This window comes from Dendrobates tinctorius, unplaced genomic scaffold (genome assembly GCF_039654945.1).
Source record: "Dendrobates tinctorius isolate UK_male_01 unplaced genomic scaffold, ASM3965494v1 ptg000189l, whole genome shotgun sequence".
In the NCBI taxonomy this organism is placed as follows: Eukaryota; Metazoa; Chordata; class Amphibia; order Anura; family Dendrobatidae; genus Dendrobates; species Dendrobates tinctorius.
Genome location: NW_027361856.1, coordinates 12,005,658 through 12,027,254, shown reverse-complemented (window position 1 = coordinate 12,027,254; position 21,597 = coordinate 12,005,658). Strand labels below are relative to the sequence as shown.

The 21,597-nt window shown below is 48.5% G+C and overlaps 1 protein-coding gene across 1 annotated transcript in view; it reads left to right on the top strand.

The window, feature by feature from the left end:
• The first annotated feature begins 9,814 nt into the window (after positions 1-9,814).
• RFX5 (regulatory factor X5) overlaps positions 9,815-21,597 on the top strand; it is a 35,107-nt gene continuing 23,324 nt past the window's right edge. Inside the window, exon 1 of the mRNA XM_073552406.1 lies at positions 9,815-9,834. The gene's annotated coding sequence lies outside the window, so the exon portion shown is untranslated. The remainder of the gene's footprint in view (positions 9,835-21,597) is intronic.

The following is a 21,597-nucleotide window of genomic DNA, read 5'->3' as shown; positions in this document are numbered from 1 at the left end:
TTATTTTATCACTGTTTTGCATGTTTGTATGTCACTTTTTATTTCCATTTTTATATCCTTTATATTGTAAGCACTGTACCTTTTATATTAAAGCTTAAAACTTTAATAAGTCTGAACATTGTATGCTCTAAAGAATCCATAGCCTTAGAGTGTGTGCTCCTGGTGATTGGCGCATAGTAGTAGTAATATTTCCGGGACTCATTGCCCATGTGTTCGGTGAGTGGTGGCAGCATATATGAGCGGGTTGTGTGGTCTGTATCGGGGTGTGATTTATGCTCCCACTGCAGCATAGAACAGAGATTGAATGTTGGACCGAGTGAGAGGAGACAGATTAACCCTTGCTGGCGCAACCCCAAGTCATGTGCTGAGCAGCAGGTATGTGACAAATTGGCAGTGGTGCGATAAACAAATATATCCCCCTTGTAATTTGTGACACCCCCACACATTAAATCCCCCATCCCCACTTCAAATCTCCCCACATACATTAAATCCCCACTCCAAATCTCCCCACACACATTAAATTCCCCCATCCCCACTCCAAATCTCCCCACACACATTAAATTCCCCCATCCCCACTCCAAATCTCCTCACACACATTAAATTCCCCCATCCCCACTCCAAATCTCTCCACACACATTAAATTCCCCCATCCCCACTCCAAATCTCCCCACACACATTAAATTCCCCCATCCCCACTCCAAATCTCCCCACACACACATTAAATACCCCATCCCCACTCCAAATCTCCCCACACACATTAAATACCCCCATCCCTACTCCAAATCTCCCCACACACATTATATACCCCCATCCCCACTCCAAATCTCCCCACACAAATTAAAGAAATTGCATCCAAACCTCCACGGCAAGGAATTCACGGTCATAACTGACCATAATCCTTTAAGGTGGCTAAATCGGACTTCTGGGGAGAATGGACGTTTACTCTGATGGAGTCTGGCCTTACAGTCCTATAATTTTTCTGTGTCCCATAAAAAGGGCAAAGATCATGGAAATGCCGATTGTCTGACCCGACAAGAAGAGGATGACTGGAAGCCTATCACATCTGGTTAATTAAGATAGGGGAACAATGTGAAGAAACCAGATTATTTATGTTTGGTGGGTCAAGAAGACAGACTTGCATACCATTTAACATACTGTGTACGTCTGTAATAGTGACTTGTACATAGTGTATGTTTATCTTTGTCTATTGTGTGCTGATATGCTAATTGTGTATTGTATTCTATTACCAGTTTGTTGACTTCAAAGGTATATATGGAAAGGCTGTGAGGGTGAACTGAAGGACACTGGGTAATTCTAAAAATAGATCACCTGCCTTGGGTATAAAAGAGACTTCTTTTCTTCTGGTTGGGGTCACTCTTCAGGATCTCAGCTCAGGGTACGTCAGACCCGGCTAAAAGAACACAGGACTGCTCTCGGTTATCTCCCTACGCTTGTCGTGACCTCCTCTCTGCGTGCGTATCACCGGTGGAATAGCGACCCTGGGAGCACGGACATAGCATCTACCATTATCCTGGCGAGTCAGCGGAAGGCAAGGGTGAAATCCTGTAATGTGCACCATCTTGGGGTAATTGCTGGAATGGTTCTGTTTGCTGTTGGGTGTTGTGGTTCAATAAAGCTTGGCCACACTGTTTTACCCTAACCCTGTGTAGTGTTCTACCCACCGGGAGATAGAGCGGCGTTCAGTGGTATGAGCACTGGTCCTTTCAGTCTTGCTAAATGCAGCCGGGCCAGTGGACGAGAGCACCTACTGACCCTGTTTCTCCGCAATCACTATTAGACTACACAGTGACCTCTACAAAAACCTGCTGGATGTGGTCAGTACTGCACCACTATTTCACTACACTGTGCCCTTTACCTGCTGGATGATATCTGCACTGCATGACTAGTAGGCTACACAGTGCCCTCTACTACCACCTGCTGGATGATATTTGCACTGCATCACTAGTAGGCTACACAGTGCCCTCTACTACCACCTGCTGGATGATATTCGCACTGCATCACTAGTAGACTACACAGCAACCTATACTACCACCTCCTGCTGGATGATATCAGTATTGCACCACTATTAGACTACACAGTGACTTCTACTCCCTCCTGCTGGATGTGATCAGTACTGCACCACAATTAGCCTACACAGTGCCTTCTTCTTACCTGCTGGATGTGATCAGTACTGCGCAACTATTAGACTACACAGTACCCATTACTGCCACATGCTGGATGTGATCAGTACTGCACAACTATTAGACTGCAAAGTGTCCTCTACTGCCTCCTGCTGGATGTGGAGTACTGCACTACTACCGTATTAGACTACACAGTGACCTCTGCTACCTCCTGCTGAATGTGTTCATTACTGCACCACTAATAGGCTACATAGTGACCTGTAGTACCACTTGATTGATGATCCCACCAAGGACAACATCTGCAAGGAGTTTGTATGTTCTCCCCGTGTTTGCGTGGGTTTCCTCCCGGTACTCCGGTTTCCTCCCACACTCCAAAGACATACTGATAGGGAATTTAGATTGTGAGCCCCCATCGGGGACAATGATGAAAATGTGTGCAAACTGTAAAGCGCTGCGGAATATGTTAGCGCTATATAAAAATAAAGATTATTATTATTATTCCCGTACTGCATCAGAAGTAGACTACACAGTGCCCTCTGCTACTACCTGCTGGATGAAATCCATACTGCATCACTAGAAGACAACACTTGGACCTTGTCATTGATTCAGGGGAAGTTTTGCCCCCCAGTTGTCAGGAGGTTATTTATTATATATAGGGTCGGGTGACATATAAATCCCCACAGCTTATGCTTACACTTTCAGTTCAGGATAGGAACTTGCAGCTCTCTGGTGCCCCCTTGCCCTCAAGTCAGTCAGGGAACTGCGCCTAGGTTAAGGAGTCGCCGGAAAGGCTGCCTGGTCGCATACTGGCTATCGGGCACTCTGCAGTGAGGGCGGCATATATATCACCAGTGTCAGGCCGGAAAAACACACATAAACCTCCAATCCCTCACTACCAGGGTTTTCCAATACCACCAGGACACTTTGCTGCCATCAGTTCCTCGTTTAATATTAAGCCTATATCAAGTCAGGAACCCACCCACAAGTAGCGTAATTAGGCGCAGAGCACATGTCGGTTCGATCATAGAGCAAGGAAAACGAAGCTAGTAAATATTTAAGTTTATTCCAGAAAATATCGGCAGTATTTACAAAATTACAAAGATATTACAAAAGGAGACAAAATATGTACAACAGTTACAAATAAAAGGGATTGAAATAAGAGACTTCCTCTATCTCAGTCATGGATATGACGTGTTGATAAAGGGGAGGAGAGTTCCCAAAGGAAAATGGTCTGTCAATACAGAGTCTTAGCTGGCACTCCTGGCATCTGACAATCCACCCAAATGAGCGTCTCAGCTTTATGTTTTTCTCTTGCTGACCTCACTAGGTGGGCTGAGCTAGGGGATGTACACCCCCTTTTTTTTTTTTAAAAAGTTGTTAAAACTTCTACTTGCCATATCTCTGGCCGGGAAGCTTACAGAGTGACGCCAGGGGTATCATATTTTCTCTTATGAAATCATGTTTTTGATAGACCAACCATGACCCATCTGCGTGTCATAGGGGGGCAGAAACTATTTTTCCAGTTGCTGATGACCCTAGAAGTCGCAAAATGTTGCGGTGTGTAGCTTAAATTCTACCAGTTCTGAAAATATATGTTTCATGTCCCTAGGATTATTGTGTGTTATTGAATTTGAGTTTGAACAAACAAAGGACCATGTGGCAGGAAACAAAAAAATGCATTTAACTGGTCTGGGTAATAAAGTGACCGACAGCTCAATAGGAGGGGGAGAGAGGGGGAAGGTGGATAGTATTTCACACAGGCAGAGAGGGGGGCTAAAAGCTGCAAGGAGGATTGTTTGCGAAGCTTGTCATTCACAAATTAAGGAAAGGCAACAGGCAGCCCTGGATGGGTACTTTGGTTATTTAGGAATTACTCATATTTTCCTGACAGACACCTCTACTACTACCTGCTGCTTGTGGTCAATACTGTACCACAAGTAGACTATATAGTGACACCTTCTACCACCTGCTGGATGTTGTCTGTACTACATCACTATTAGACTACAGTGCCCTCTACTACCATCTTCTGGACGTGGTCAGTACTGCACCACTAGTAGCCTAAACAGTACCCTCTACTACGTCCTGCTGGATGTGATCAGTACTAAACCACTAATAAACTACACAGTGCCCTATACTACCACCTGCTGGATGTTGTCTGTACTGCACCACTATAAGGGTATGTGCACACGTTGCGGATTCCATTGTGGATTTTTCCTTGCGGATTCTGCAGAATCCGCAGGTAAAATGACCTGCGTTTTACCTGTGGGTTTTCTGTGGATTTTCCGCAGATTTTGTGCGGATTTCACCTGCGGATTCCAAGAATGGAAGAGGTGTAAAACCGCTGCGGATTCCGCACAAAGAATTGACATGCTGCGGAAAATAAACCGCTGCGTTTCTGCGTGGAATTTTCCGCAGCATGTGCACAACTGTTTTTGTTTTCCATAAGTTTACATGGTACTGTACACGACATGGAAAACTGCTGCGGATCCGCAGCCAAATCCGCAACATGTGCACACACCCTTAGACTTATACACATGGGCCTTTGTGTCACAAATTCCTGTAAATCAAAGGCTGCACTTACTTTCCATAACAACTTTATCACTTATTTTTTTGTAAGAATACCTCATCAATTGAAAAACAAACAAATATATTTGAAGTGACACAAAAAAGATTCATAAAATAAATTTTTATTCAATACTAGCTGAAGAGCCCGGCGCTGCCCGGGCATAATAACTAACTGTGGTTAGTTATAGCAAATTATAATTATCCTCCATCCCATAGTCCCATGCCCATATACCCATCATACATATCCACGATCCCATAGGCCCATGCCCATATACCCATCATACATATCCTCCATCCCATAGTCGAGTGCCCATATACCCATCATACATCCTCCATCCCATAGTCCCGTGCCCATATACCCATCATACATATTCTCCATCCCATAGTCCCATGCCCATATACCCATCAAACATATCCTCCATCCCATAGTCCCGTGTCCATATACCCATCACACATCCTCCATCTCATAGTCCCATGCCCATGTACCCATCATACATATTCGCCATCCCATAGTCGAGTGCCCATATACCCATCACACATCCTTCATCTCATAGTCCCATGCCCATATACCCATCATACATATCCTCCATCCCATAGTCCCGTGCCCATATACCCATCACACATCCTCCATCTCATAGTCCCATGCACCCATCATACATATTCTCCATCCCATAGTCCAGTGCCCATATACCCATCACACATCCTTCATCTCATAGTCCCATGCCCATATACCCATCAAACTTAATAATAATAATAATAATAATAATAATAATAATAATAATAATATTATTATTATTTTTATTGTTATAGCGCCATTTATTCCATGGCACTTTACATGTAAGGAGGAGTATACATAAAAACAACAATAATCTTAAACAATACAAGTCATAACTGGTACAGGAGGAGAGAGGACCCTGCCCGCGAGGGCTCACAATCTTCAAGGGATGGGTGATAATACAGTAGGCGAGGGTAGAGCTGGTTGTGCAGCGGTTTGGTCGATCGGTGGTTACTGCAGGTTATAGGCTTGTCGGAAGAGGTGGGTCTTCAGGCTCTTTTTGAAGGTTTCGATGGTAGGTGAGAGTCTGATATGTTGTGGTAGAGAGTTCCAGAGTTGGGGTGATGCACGGGAGAAATCTTGTATGCGATTGTGGGAAGAGGAGAGTAGAGAAGGAGATCTTGTGAGGATCGGAGGTTGCGTGCGGGAAAGTACCGGGAGACGAGGTCACAGATGTATGGAGGAGACAGGTTGTGGATGGCTTTGTATGTCATGGTTAGGGTTTTGTAATGGAGTCTCTGGGCAATTGGGAGCCAGTGAAGGGATTGACAGAGGGGAGAAGCTGGGGAATAGCGGGGGGACAGGTGGATTAGTCGGGCAGCAGAGTTTAGAATAGATTGGAGGGGTGCGAGAGTGTTTGAGGGGAGGCCACAGAGCATGAGGTTGCAGTAGTCAAGGCGAGAGATGATGAGGGCATGGACTAGGGTTTTTGCAGATTCTTGGGTGAGGAATGAACGGATTCGTGAAATATTTTTGAGTTGAAGTCGGCAGGAAGTGGAAAGGGCTTGGATATGTGGTTTGAAGGAGAGATCAGCGTCAAGGATTACTCCGAGGCAGCGAGCTTGTGGGACTGGGGAGAGTGGGCAGTCATTTACTGTAATTGATAGGTTCGTAGGGGGGGTCACGTGAGATGGGGGAAAGATGATGAATTCTGTTTTGTCCATGTTGAGTTTCAGAAATCTAGCGGAGAAGAAGGATGAAATAGTGGACAGACATTGAGGGATTCTGTTTAGTAGGGAGGTGATATCTGGTCCAGAGATGTAGATCTGTGTGTCATCAGCGTAAAGATGATTCTGAAAGCCATGAGATTCTATGAGCTGTCCCAGGCCAAAGGTGTAAATAGAGAACAGCAGGGGCCCAAGGACTGAACCTTGTGGGACTCCGACAGATAGGGGGCGAGGTGAGGAGGTGGTGTGTGAGTGGGAGACGCTGAATGTCCGGTCTGTTAGGTATGATGAGATCCAGGATAGGGCCAAGTCTGTGATGCCGAGGGATGAGAGGGTCTGTAATAATAGGGAATGGTCCACTGTGTCAAAGGCAGCCGACAGGTCCAGGAGGAGGACAGTAGTGTCGCTTGCTCTTGGCGGTTAAGAGGTCATTGGTGACCTTAGTAAGGGCAGTTTCAGTGGAGTGGTGTGCCCGGAAGCCAGATTGTAAGCGGTCGAAGAGGGAGCAAGAAGAGAGATGGGAGGACAGTTCAAGGTAGACGTGTTGTTCCAGTAGCTTGGAGGCGTAGGGGAGAAGTGATATAGGGCGATAGCTAGATACAGAGGATGGGTCAAGAGAGGGATTTTTGAGGATAGGTGTGATGGAGGCATGTTTAAAGCTTGAGGGGAAAACACCAGTTGTTAGTGATAGGTTGAAGAGATGGGTTAGGGTTGGGATGAAGACTGTGGTGAGGTTTGGTATGAAGTGGGATGGGATCGGGTCGAGTGCACAGGTGGTGAGATGTGATCTTGAGAGTAGAGTGGAGAGTCGATCTTCTGTAATGGTGGAGAAGTTGGTTTTGAAGGTGGAGGGCTGGGAAGTCAGGAGGAAGGGCTCTGGGGGTTGTTGACCAAAACTGTCCCTGATGTTCTCAATTTTGTGCTTGAAAAATGAGGCAAAGTCTTCAGCTGAGATGAGTGGGGAGGGAGGAGGTGCTGGGGGGCGGAGGAGAGAATTGAAGGTGTTGAATAACTGTTTAGGGTTGTGAGACAGGGAGGATATGAGAGATGAGAAGTAGGTTTGTTTAGCTGTGGCGAGTGTGGTCTTGAAAGTAGTGAGGGACTGTTTGAATGCGATGAAGTGCTCGTTGGAGTGGGATCTTTTCCATCTGCGCTCAGCAGCCCTGGAAGCTCGCCTCAGCTCTTTGGTCAGGCTGGTGTGCCAGGGCTGTCTGTTGATTTTGAGAGTTTTGGTATGTGTAAGTGGGGCAGCAGATTCCAAAGCTACAGCTATTGTGGTGTTATATAGAGCAGCAGCGTCATCTGCATTGTGTAAGGAACTTATATCTGTGAGAGGGAGGAGGGATTCAGAGAATGAGTGTAGGTCAAGGTGTTTAAGATTCCTGCGAGGGTGTGAAAGTTTGTGGGGTGGGGATTGTAGACATGGAGTGAAGAGGGAAGAGAATGTGAGCAGGTTGTGGTCAGAGAGAGGAAGAGGTGAGTTAGAGAGGTTAGATAGGGAGCAGAGGCGGGTGAAGATGAGGTCCAGTGTGTGGCCATCTTTATGGGTGGATGTAGAAGACCATTGAGTGAGGCCAAAGGAGGAAGTGAGAGATAGAAGTTTAGTGGCAGCTGAGAGGGAAGTGTCAATGGGGATGTTGAAGTCGCCCATGATGATAGTAGGGATGTCCGCGGAAAGGAAATTAAGTAACCAGGTGGTGAAGTGGTCAAAGAAGGTGGTGGCTGGCCCTGGGGGGCAGTAGATGACAGCCAGTTGGAGGTTGGAGGGGGGAGTAGATGCGCACAGAGTGCACCTCAAAGGAAGGGAGGGTAACAGAGGGTGGCAGTGGGATTGGGGTGAAGGAGCAGGTATCTGACAGGAGAAAACCAACTCCTCCACCATGCTTGCTGCTGGGGCGGGGGGTGTGAGAAAGGTGGAAGCCGCCATATGAAAGTGCAGCAGGAGAGGCTGTGTCAGAAGGGGTGAGCCAGGTTTCGGTGATGGCGAGGAAGGAAAGTTTGGTAGTGACAAAAAGATCATGGATGTAGGAAAGCTTGTTGCAGACAGAGCGAGCGTTCCACAGAGCTCCTGTTAGTGGGACTGGGGAAGCGGGGGCTGGGTGAATGGGTATAAGGTTGGAGAGGTTACGGAAGGTTGTGATAGAGCGTGGATGGGAGGTAGAAATGACTGTGGGAATGTGGTGAGGAGGACCAGGATTTGGAGAGATATCACCAGCAGTGAGAAGGAGCAGAGAAAGTGTTAGCAGGTGGGAGCAGGAGAGGGCATGAGGGGGCTGTCTGTGTTTGGAGACAGAGGATTGTATGTTAAGGAACAGTTTTGAGGCGGAGGTGAGGTGGATGGGGAGGATTGAAGAAGAGATGAACAGTTCCTTACTAGGAGTAGGGATTAGGGGAATTAGCAGAAAGTGAAGGATTATTGGGGTGAAAATGCAAATAAACAGAAACATTGTTTACAGTGACTGTACAGTTACCTTCAGTTCCCTTCTGGTTTTAATTCTTAAATTAATCTTCACACTTCTAGAACACACTTATAGGAAATCACACTGCAGACTGAAGTCTTTATGCAGATTTGTGCTCTGCAATATATGTACAACTAAGTGCAGTCAGGTGTGAAGCAGAGAGGAGTGGTATCTGCTCATCTTGGCCAGACAATTAAGAGTGGACCAGATGTATATGATCAAGCCAGAGTAAACAAGGTCATAAATAACACTGGGGTAAGCTGGGGTTAGCTGAAAGGCATACCATGTGAATGCTAGGTGCAGAGGCAAGTCTATGTGCAAAGCTGGGTGATGCACTGTGTGCCCTTCATAGACAGGCAGCAGGAGAGCTGGGTGGATGGACATACCATGTGAATGCTAGGTGCAGAGGCAAGTCTATGTGCAAAGCTGGGTGATGCACTGTGTGCCCTTCATAGACAGACAGCAGGAGAGCTGGGTGGATGGACATACCATGTGAATGCTAGGTGCAGAGGCAAGTCTATGTGTAAAGCTGAGTGATGCACTGTGTGCCCTTCATAGACAGACAGCAGGAGAGCTGGGTGGATGGACATACCATGTGAATGCTAGGTGCAGAGGCAAGTCTATGTGCAAAGCTGGGTGATGCACTGTGTGCCCATCATAGACAGACAGCAGGAGAGCAGGAGAGCTGGGTGGATGGACATACCATGTGAATGCTAGGTGCAGAGGCAAGTCTATGTGCAAAGCTGGGTGATGCACTTTGTGCCCTTCATAGACAGACAGCAGGAGAGCAGGAGAGCTGGGTGGATGGACATACCATGTGAATGCTAGGTGCAGAGTCAAGTCTATGTGCAAAGCTGGGTGATGCACTGTGTGCCCTTCATAGACAGACAGCAGGAGAGCAGGAGAGCTGGGTGGATGGACATACCATGTGAATGCTAGGTGCAGAGGCAAGTCTATGTGCAAAGCTGGGTGATGCACTGTATGCCCTTCATAGACAGACAGCAGGAGAGCTGGGTGGATGGACATACCTGTCGGAAGAATAGAGATGCTTGTTAGAGTGCGATGGTGGCAGGTAGCAGGGCACAGTCTGTATACATCCTTCTGGTTTTAATTCTTAAATTAATCTTCACACTTCTAGAACACACTTATAGGAAATCACACTGCAGACTGAAGTCTTCCATCCCATATCTTCCATCCCATAGTCCCGTGTCCATATACCCATCACACATCCTCCATCTCATAGTCCCATGCCCATATACCCATCATAAATATCCTCCATCCCATAGTCCCGTGTCCATATACCCATCATACATATTCTCCATCCCATAGTCCCATGCCCATGTACCCATCATACATATTCTCCATCCCATAGTCCCATGCCCATATACCCATCATACATATCCTCCATCCCATAGTCCCGTGCCCATATACCCGTCATACATATCCTCCATCCCATAGTCCCATGCCCATATACCATCATACATATCCTTCATCTCATAGTCCCATGCCCATATACCCATCACACATCCTCCAACCCATAGTCCCGTGTCCATATACCCATCACACATCCTCCATCCCATAGTCCCGTGCCCATATACCCATCATACATATCCTCCATCCCATAGTCCCGTGCCCATATGCCCATCACACATCCTCCATCCCATAGTCCCGTGCCCATATAACCATCATACATATCCTCCATCCCATAGGCCCGTGCCCATATACCCGTCATACATATCCACCATCCCATAGTCCCGTGCCCATATACCCGTCATACATATTCTCTATCCCATAGTCCCATGCCCATATACCCATCATACATATCCGCCATCCCATAGTCCCGTGCACATATACCCATCATACATATCCTCCATCCCATAGTCCCATGCCCATATACCCATCATACATATTCGCCATCCCATAGTCCCGTGCACATATACCCATCATACACATCCTCCATCCCATAGTCCCATGCCCATATACCCATCATACATATTCGCCATCCCATAGTCCCGTGCCCATATACCCATCACACATCCTCCATCCTCCTTCTCATGTCCCATAAAACAATTTTTTTAAAAACTGTTTTTGCAGAAAAATGTACTGAAAAAATAGAAGTTTTAGGAGATCTCAGATGACTATTTTAATAACACAGTAATAACATTAATATACATCCATATTGTAATAGAATCAAAAATTGTAAACATCAAAGTGCAAGTGTGCTATAATTATTAATTGAAAACTATCTCATAAATGTGAAAAAGTGCTTAGTGCTATTTATATGTCTCATATAAGAGAGATTTTAATTTTTTTTTTAACTATATACCAACACTTTGCAATTTAGCCACAAGGTGGCAGTATTGTACCACAAATAGGTTGAAATACCAACTCACTCACAAGTGAAATTCACTAGGGAGCAACTCAACCGTGACCAGAAAAATGCCCACAGGAAAAATGCCCACACAGAAAATTGCCAACTGCATCATCACAAAGTTTCAGATCTATGATATTTGGGGTGCAAGGTGAGGATGTTCACATGATATGTGAAAATTGCCCACAGACATGAATACCAACAGGAAAACAGTAGAGCGTTATAGGTGAGATGCTCTGCAAGACAGAGAATAGTATAATTATAGGTTAAATGCTCTGCCAGACAGGGGGATAGTATGCAAGTATAGGTGAGATGCTCTGCAGGGCAGGGGGATAGTATACAGGTATAGGTGAGATGCTCTGCAGGGCAGGGGGATAGTATACAGGTATAGGTGAGATGCTCTGCAGGACAGGGGATAGTATGCAGGTATAGGTGAGATGCTCTGCAAGGCAGGGGGATAGTATACAGGTATAGGTGAGATGCTCTGCAAGGCAGGGGGATAGTATACAGGTATAGGTGAGATTCTCTGCAGAGCAGGGGGATAGTATACAGGTATAGGTGAGATGCTCTGCAGAACGGGGCTAGTATACAGGTATAGGTGAGATGCTCTGCAGGACAGGGGGATAGTATACAGGTATAGATGCATTCTGCAGGGCAGGGGGATAGTATACAGGTATAGGTGAGATGCATTCTGCAGGACAGGGGGATAGTATACAGGTGTAGGTGAGATGCTCTGCAGGACAGGGGGATAGTATACAGGTATAGATGCATTCTGCAGGACAGGGGGATAGTATACAGGTATAGGTGAGATGCTCTGCAGGGCAGGGGGATAGTATACAGGTATAGGTGAGATGCTCTGCAGAGCAGGGGGATAGTATACAGGTATAGGTGAGATGCTCTGCAGAACGGGGCTAGTATACAGGTATAGGTGAGATGCTCTGCAGGACAGGGGGATAGTACACAGGTATAGATGCATTCTGCAGGGCAGGGGGATAGTATACAGGTATAGGTGAGATGCTCTGCAGAACGGGGCTAGTATACAGGTATAGGTGAGATGCTCTGCAGCACATTTGCTTCTGCTTTTTGAGGGCAGGAGTCATGATAATGTTCTGTTGGTTCTTGAACTACATTGTCATCTTTTGTTTTGAGAATTGAATGGCACTTTGAGGAGCGATGCAGTCGGCATTTCCAAGTCACCACTGCGATGATAGTATGAAAAGCAAGATATTAGATCCCCAAGTAAATCATGATTTGTTGTTCCTCTGGCTAGAATACTTTAGATGAACTCAAAATACACTTTTATTGAAAAGGAATTAACAAATATGGGGATAGAGCTAATAAAGTACATTCTTTAACTAACCAAAACCCAATTGGCTGGCACAGCAGGAAAGCCATTGTTCACTGGGGTTGTACCAAAAGGAATGACAGGATTGCCACTTGGAAACAATGGGGGTGGGGAAGCGCTGGAAGGAACATGTGAAATAATGTCAACAAGGAAAGCCCGGTGACTTCCATGGGCTCCATTGAAATACAATACAGCACAACACAAGCAGCAAAGAAAATGCAGAATGGATTTCACCACAGGTCTCTGGGCCAGCTGACTGCTCCGGGCTCTACAGGTTCGGGTCACTCATACCTAGTCCCAGAGGACAGATTCTGTTCTTACGAGTTGTCATTCCACTCTCAGTGTGGTGTGTATGGGCCTAGAGACGCTTAATCAAATCCATTCTGCATTTTCTTTCCTCCTATGCCTGCCTACACCTGCAGTATATGTGTATGACACATACGTAGGATCTGGTCACGCTAAGGCCTCTTTCACACTTCAGGCTTTTGACGTCAGTTGAAATCCGCCAAAGTGTGAAAAAACGGATCCGTTTCCGCTGTGTAAAAAATGGATGCACCGGATCCCTTTTGTGGACGGATCCACCAGTGTATGAAATTTAAAGGAACAGAACTCTGGAAAGAGAGAGAGAGCGAGAAAGAGATTTTTTGGCCGTCAATCTTCTGGGCATGCTCAGTCTAAAAAAGCGGGTCCGCCGCTGAAAAAAAACATTACTTTGTCCGTCCACTTCAGACGGCGGACACTAAAGTACAAACGGATCCATCAAAAAATGGGTGCAACAGATGACCATCTGTCACAATCCGCCACTAATGTAAGTCTATGGGAAAAAACGGATTCCGCCCAAAAAAATGACGGATCCATTTTTTTCTAAAATCAGCGGATTTCAACTGACGTCAAACAACTGAAGTGTGAAAGAGGCCTTACTCTTGGTAGTCATAAGTGGACGGGAAGGAAGTGCAGGCACCAGATTCACTGTCACTGAAATCAATGGGAGAGCGGCGCTGCTCTGGCACTTCCGGCTCCTGTGTTGGTCAGTGACATCACTATGGAGACACATGGGTCAGTGGGTGCTCTTGTCTGCTGACCTGGCTGTCTTTTGAGAGCCCGCAAAAACCAGGGCTCATCCCACTGAATGCTCGCACTCGATCCCCAGGGGTAGAACACCACTCAGACAACACAGGGTGAGGGGAACACACATTGGTAAGACTATTGGTTCACCAACAGAGAAAACACAGAGGTGCAACGACTGTTTTGAAGGTCACGAGCAGGCACAGGGGTACAGATACCTGCTTCTGCTGCATCTCCGTCCTCACTGAAGACGCAGATCCAGATGACATGCATGGTGTTGCAGAGACCTGTCGGGTCCCTGCACTGCAATACATGCTGCACTGCAACACATGTAGTGGCTGTGAGCTGATGTCGGAGGTGCAGCCACAGGGAGCGGCGCATGACAATGGCGCACACTCCGATGTCAGCTGCCGGACTGTACGGTGGATACAAAAGACACTGGGCGACAATGGGAGCAGAGGAATGGTGAGAAGAATGTTTTTGTTTTTAATTATGCATTAGGGGCAGAACAGGGACACATACACTAGGATTGGGGGGCCATGTAAACCAGGATGGGGACATACCAGGAAGTGAGCATGTATACCAGGATGGAGACCATTTGGACCATACATACCAGGATGGGGACCATATATACCATCATTGGGACATATACTGTATACCAGGATGCGGACATATTCACCAGGATGTTGGGTATATATACCAGGATGGGGGACATTTCACTACATAATGAAAGGGGCAATTCATAAGTCTTTATAGAATTTAGAACACTACAGGGGCCCATACATCTGACCAACATGTGTGTGTGGGGGGGGCAGGTCCAAATTTGGCACTGGGGCCCATCGGACTCCAGTTACACTACTGCAAAAACATACATTCTCAGCAAGTACACAATGTGGTACAAGTGGCAGAATTTCACCTTTCTGCTGTGCCTTCTGGGCTTCCAGGAACAACTATCTCTGCCAGCAGCTCCCTGCTTTTGGTGGGCTCCCACTGAGATGATAATGTGTTAGATGTGACCTGCAGTCCCATGTAACTCCACAGATAATACAGTGATACTTTTGTGAGTACTGATAGCTGCTCTGGATCACATTGCTGCTGGTTCTGCATGTGCTGCTGTTTTGGGCTGGTGGGAGAAGTAAAGCAGAATCAGTGAGAGATGAGAGCAGACTATAGCTATCTATTGCTGATAATGACAGACTGCTACAGTTTTGCACCAGGGCAACTGTAAATCACAAGTTGATCACATATCATGTGAACATCCTCACCTTGCACCTCAAAAACCATCGATCTGAAACTTTGTGATGCTGAAATTGGCAATTTTCCTCGTGGGCAATTTTCCTGTGGGGATTTTTCAGGGAACCGACCACAGCACCCTCTATTGAGGATAACGCCCCATGTGACCACAGCGCCCCCTATAGAGGATAACCCCCATGTGACTACAGTGCCCCCTATAGAGGATAACCCCCATGTGACCACAGCGCCCCCTAAGGAGGATAACACCCCATGTGACCACAGCACCGTCTATAGAGGATAACGCCCCATGTGACCACAGCGCCCCCTATAGAGGATAATGCCCCCTGTGACCACAGCGCCCTCTATAGAGGATAACACGTGACCACAGCTCCACAATAGAGAATAAAGCTCCATGTGACCACAATGCCCCCTGGGTCGCCCTCCCAGGGCTGTGGGGTACTCGGTACCGGGCCGGTCTCTCAGAGGGGATTGTCACAGCAGCGGTGACCCGGTCTGTGGCCCTGGGCGCCCATGTAAAAGGGATTGAGTTGGGAATAAAGTTTATAAGTGATTCGTGACGCCACCTGTGGTGTTCGGCAAGGGAGGTGTTAAGCCGACGCTGCATGCAGATCCTCTGGGACTGATGGTGTAGTGCAGCAATGATGTTGTAGCCCTCCACAGGTAGGGCTGTTGGTCCCAGGGTAGTGTAGCGGAATGTTTAGGAAGAGGGTGCAGTGTTTGGCACAGAGATGTAGCAGTGCTGAGGATGTTGCAGGAAAGAGGCAAGGACACAACAGGGTGCAGTTTCTTTACCTTTACTTGGCAAACGCAGTCCAGGGTCCTGGTTACAGATGGCTCAGGAGCAGGCTAGCCTGGAAGCAACTCAGGAATCTATCAGATGGGTTGTGCAGTCTCCTTCCTAGCGCTGGCTTGAGGTACATCCAGTACTGTGTTACACTGAAGTTCCTCCTTCTTATCGTCTCTTAGAACTACCTTGTATGGCAGACAGCTGTAGCCCTCTATCTCTCTTGGCTCACCCGTCGCTGTTGTGCCTCCGAGTCTTAGTTGAGAATCGAGCATTTACAGCTTCCTATTCCTCTGGTTTCTGTTGCAGGACCTTCAGTATCCGTGCAACCGTGGAGACCAGGCTACAGATCATGCGCTCTCACTGGGAGGGAGGTCTCTATCCTCAGCTCAACCTGCAGCTTCTCTCCACGCGTCTACACACGTAACCCTCCTCACACTAACTAACTATTTCCCCTCCTGGCCCTCAGAGCGCGCTCCTCCCCCAATTCTGGCTCAGAGCTCCCTCTGCTGGCCTGGAGTGGGAACGTGTTGCATGTAAATGATTAACTGTTAGAGAGACCCTTCCTTGCTTCCAAGCATGACATCACCCTCCCTGGAGGAAGGCAATGCCATTCTGGTGACCATACTCCTGGGGGCGCCACACCCCCCCATAGAGGATAACTCCCCATGTGACCACAGCACCCTCTATAGAGGAGAATACAGGGCAATACAGAGATCTATTCAATGGACTGTTTGTACCAAGGACTGTGACAAGAACAAGGGGGCATTCTCTTCGTTTGGAGGAAAGACAATTTCTGCACCAGCATAGAAGAGGGTTCTTCACGGCAAGAGCAGTGAGGCTCTGGAATTCTTTTCCTGAGGAAGTGGTGATGGCCAACTCACTGAATGAATTTAAGAAAGGAATGGATGCTTTTCTTGTGAGTAACAGTATTGAAGGTTACAAATAACATAATATTGTAGGAAGATGGTTGACCCAGCTTACGGGAAGGAATTTTTTTTCCCTATGGAGAGAATTGGCTTCTACTCTGTGGGTTTTTTGCCTTCCCCAGGATCAACAATGCAGAACAGCTGCACTAAAAATAGGCTGAACTAGATGGACATAAGGTCTTCCTTCAGCCTTCAAAACTATGTTATGTTACATGTGACCACAGCTCCCCAATAGAGAATAAAGCTCCATGTGACCACAATGCCCCCTATAGAGGATAACTCCCCGTATAACCACGGCACCCTCTATAGAGGATAACGCTTCAAGTAACCACAGCGCCCCCTATAGAGGATAACTCTCCATGTGACCACAGCACCCTCTATAGAGGATAACGCCCCATGTGACCACAGTGCCACCTATAGACGCTCCCTACGATGCCCTAGACGCCTCGGCACAGCCGGAGAACTAACTAAGCTTAAAGCAAGAAAGGTGAAATCTAAACTGCCCCGGAGTAGCTTCCCAAAGGAATAGATAGCCCCCAAACATATATTGTCGGTGAGACAAGATGAGGTACAAACACAGGCGGCTCTGGTCCGCTCTGTGGCGTCTGCGGCCGCTGTCCCGACCGCCGCTGTCTCTGCTACCTCTGCCCGGGTCTCTCCATCTGCCGATGCCACGGCTCCACCGCTTGCGGTGCCTTCAGTCCCCGCCGCCTCCCGTGCCGCCACGCCGTCTGGGCCTCTCCGGCGCGTCCGCTCCCCTCGTTCCGCCCCCTCTGCTGGCACCTGTCAATCATCCTTCCTGCGGCCGGCTCCTGCTCCTTCACACAGGCGTACTGCTAGATACGCCCCTTAGACCTGGCATCCTATCTCCTGGTCCCATGGTTCAGCTGCACTCCGACCCGGAAGTTCTCTAGCATGTCCTATATCAGGCAGTCTCACCCTATGCTCACTGCCTGACTATCATTTGTTGTATCGGGTCCACGCGCTCCTGCGTTCCTCTTCGTTCCTGCGCTGTCTACCTCTCCGTGGCCTCCGCTGTTCTTCCTGTTTGTGACTTTCCTGTGTTCCCTCCTAGATCCAGTCCGTTCCTGCTTCCGTCCTCCTGCTCCTGTGTCTTGTCCTGTACCGGTTCCTGCCTCCCGCCATTGCCAGTCTCGTGTGCTGTCCACCACCATTCCCATAGTCTCAGCAGCCATCCCTGTGGCCGTCGGCATCTCTCATCTGGTCGCCTGTATTTCCCTGCCTGCTTACTTACCTGGATGTTCCCAGGTATCAGCTTCCGCGGCGATAGTCTCCCTTGGGTCTGCCCCTAACGCTCCCTGTATAGGGGGTGGTCCACCTGGTTCAGCTCGCCCGAGGGAGGTTCGTCGTCGCGGTCCTGAGGGTTCACTCCGGAGGTCCCCAATCTCACAGTATAGTCAGGCCATGGACCCCGCTGATACCCCGACCCAAAAGGAACTCCTGTTCCTGCGAGAGAATCAGGCGAGGATAATGTCCTTCCTCAAATCTATGGAGTCTCGTCTGTCCTCCCTTCAGTCCTCAGATCCCACCTGCGCTTCCCAAATGGCGGGTCTCCAGCAGAAGCTTGCTCAGCAGCGCGACACTCAGGCCCATATTTTAAATTATATGGCCTCGGTGGATAACCGTCTCCTGGCCCTCCAGTCCGCAAACTCTGCTCCGGTCCAGGCGGTAACCCCCACCCCTCACCCCGTTTGGTGAGACCTCCACGTTATAATGGGGATCCCAAATTATGCAGAGGGTTCCTAAACCAATGCCTGCTCCACTTCGAGCTGTTTTCCCTGCAGTACCCTACGGATCGGGCCAAGGTGGCCTTTGTTGTATCTCATTTGGAGGGGGAGGCTCTAGCTTGGGTAAATCCTCTCTGGGAGCGAGACGACCCCATTGTCTCCCAACTCTCCAATTTTTTGGACACCTTTGGGAAGGTGTTTGATGAACCGGGACGTTTGGTCTCCACTACCGAAGCATTGTTTAATCTCCAACAGGGCACGCTCTCGGTAGGCCAGTACGCCATACGCTTTCGCACCCTATCCTCTGAACTGGGGTGGAATAACGAGGCCTTGGTAGGAGCTTTTTGGCGGGGGCTCTCTGGCCGAATCAAAGACGAGCTGGCGGGACGAGATACTCCAGCCTCCTTGGAGGATTTGATCTCCATGGCCACCTGTATCGACCTCCGCTTTCAGGAGCGATCCCGAGAGGCTGCTAGAGAGAGGAGGCCTCACGTCCTGCCAGCCGCTCGAAGTCCACCTCGCTCCCACTCAGTGATGTCCTCGGCAGCTTCTGCACCGGAACCCATGCAAGTGGATCGCCTCAAGCCGGTGGAGGAGCGTGGGAGAGAGAGGATTGATCAGGGGCTCTGTTTCAATTGTGGGAGTGCATCCCACTTCCTCCGTTCATGTCCCATACGCCCGGGAAACGCCTCCGCCTAGGTCAGGTAAGAGAGGCCTCCCTAGGTGATTGTGATTCCTCTCTACCCCTGATTCTTTCCGTTCTTTTGCACATAGGCTCCAAATGATCCTCTGAGTGGGCCTCCATTGATTCGGGTGCTGCCGGCAAGTTTATTCAGTTTGAGGCGGTTAAAAGACTTCGGATCCCTGTCCGATCCCTGGAGACTCCTCTGCAGATTGCTTCGGTCGACGGTCGACCCCTGCGGATGTCCGTCACTCAGGTCACTGAAGAAATGGAACTGCAGATTGGAGCCTTACACCGAGAGAGGATAGTCTTTTATGTTCTGCCTTCGTTATCTCAAACCATCCTCTTGGGCCTGCCCTGGTTAAGAACTCATGAGCCTGTTTTGGATTGGCGCTCTGGGGACATCCTGCGTTGGGGACAGTGGTGTCAAGCCAAATGTCTGTCTGCCGTTCAACTGAAGAACGTCAAGCCTTCCGCTCCAGTCTCTACAGGATTACCTTCGGCCTATTGGGCCTTCGCGGACGTCTTCAACAAGAAGGAAGCGGAGGCTCTGCCCCCGCATCGGCCCTATGATTGCCCGGTTGACCTGGTCTCTGGTTCTACTCCACCCCGTGGTCGGATCTATCCTCTATCTCCCTCCGAGACCCTGGCCATGACCGAATACATCCAAGAGAACCTGGCCAGAGGTTTTATTCGAATTGATTACCGGGGTGTCAACGATATCCCCATCAAAAACAAATATCAGTTGCCTCTCATTCCGGAGCTATTCGACCGTCTACGGGGAGCACGAGTCTTCACTAAACTGGATCTCCGAGAGGCGTATAATCTGATCCGCATTCGCCCCGGAGATGAATGGAAGACCTCCTTCAATACCCGAGACGGCCACTATGAATATTTAGTCATGCCCTTTGGCCTATGCAATGCTCCCGCGGTATTCCAGGAGTTCGTCGACGACGTCTTTCGAGACTTTCTCTACTCCTGTGTGGTTGTATTTGGACGATATCCTTGTGATCTCCGCGGACCTGGCTTCCCACAGAAAAGAAGTTCGCCAAGTTTTACTACGCTTAAGAGAGCAGCGTCTCTACGCCATACTCGAGAAGTGCGCCTTCGAGCAGTCGTCCCTGACATTCTTGGGATACATCATTTCCGACTCGGGTCTCTGCATGGACCCTGAAAAAGTGTCCGTCGTGCTCAAATGGCCGCGTCCTCAGGGAGTCAAGGCGATCCAACGATTCCTTGTGTTTGCTAATTATTACCGGCAATTCATCCCACGCTTTTCTTCTCTGACCGCCCCTATCTTCGCCTTGACCCGTAAAGGAGCCAACCCTCACCTCTGGTCCTCGGAGGCCGAAGATACTTTTCTGTCGTTGAGACAAGCTTTCGCTTCCGCTCCCGTCCTACATCGTCCTGAAATTAACAAGCCATTCATTCTCGAGGTGGACGCGTCTGCCATAGGAGCCGGGGCAGTTCTTTCCCAGAAATCTTCCTCCAGTCGGCTACTCACCTGCAGTTTTTTCTCTAAAATGTTTTCCACCGCCGAGAGAAACTACACTATTGGTGACAGAGAGCTACTTGCCATCAAGTTGGCTTTGGAGGAGTGGTGGTATCTCCTGGAAGGATCTGTTCATCCGTTTAAAATCTACATCGACCACAAGAATCTGGCATACATCCAGTCAGCACAAAGACTTAACCCCCGACAAGCCAGATGGTCGCTGTTCTTTGCCCGGTTCGATTTTGAGCTTCATTTCCGTCCCGGTGACAAGAATCTGAAAGCTGATGCTCTAGCCAGGTCTTTTCTGGTCTCCGATACTGAGGAAGAGCCATCACACATCGTAGATCCTGGTAAAGTCATCATGGTTGCACCCATTAACCTGACCTCTTTGCCGCCCGGTAAGACCTTTGTGCAAGAGAGCGAGAGAAAGCGAGTGTTACACTGGGGTCATGCCTCCAAGCTGGCCGGCCACGTGGGTCTCCAGAAGACACTCCTCACCTCTCGTTTCTACTGGTGGCCATCTCTTCTTCAGGATGTCCGAAGTTTTATCGCCTCCTGCCCGTCGTGTGCCAGAAACAAAGTTCCTCGGCATCTACCGTCTGGTCTCTTACACCCGCTTCTGATTCCTTCGGTCCCATGGCAACACATCGCAATGGACTTTGTTACTGATCTGCCACGATCTTCTGGTCACACCGTCATCTTGGTTGTGGTGGATCGATTTTCCAAAATGGCCCATTTTATTCTGTTGTCAGGGTTACCCTCCGCACCTGAATTAGCAAGGATTTTCGTCACCCATATCTTCCGGATTCATGGCTTCCCTAAGCATATCGTTTCCAACAGAGGGGTGCAGTTCACCTCGCGGTTTTGGAGGGCCCTATGCCGTATGATGGAGGTAACGTTGGATTTCTCCTCTTCCTACCATCCTCAGACTAACGGTCAGGCAGAACGAACAAATCAAATTCTCGTGACCTATCTCCGACATTTTTCCAATGCTCACCAGAACGACTGGTCCAACCTGCTCCCATGGGCCGAATTCACCT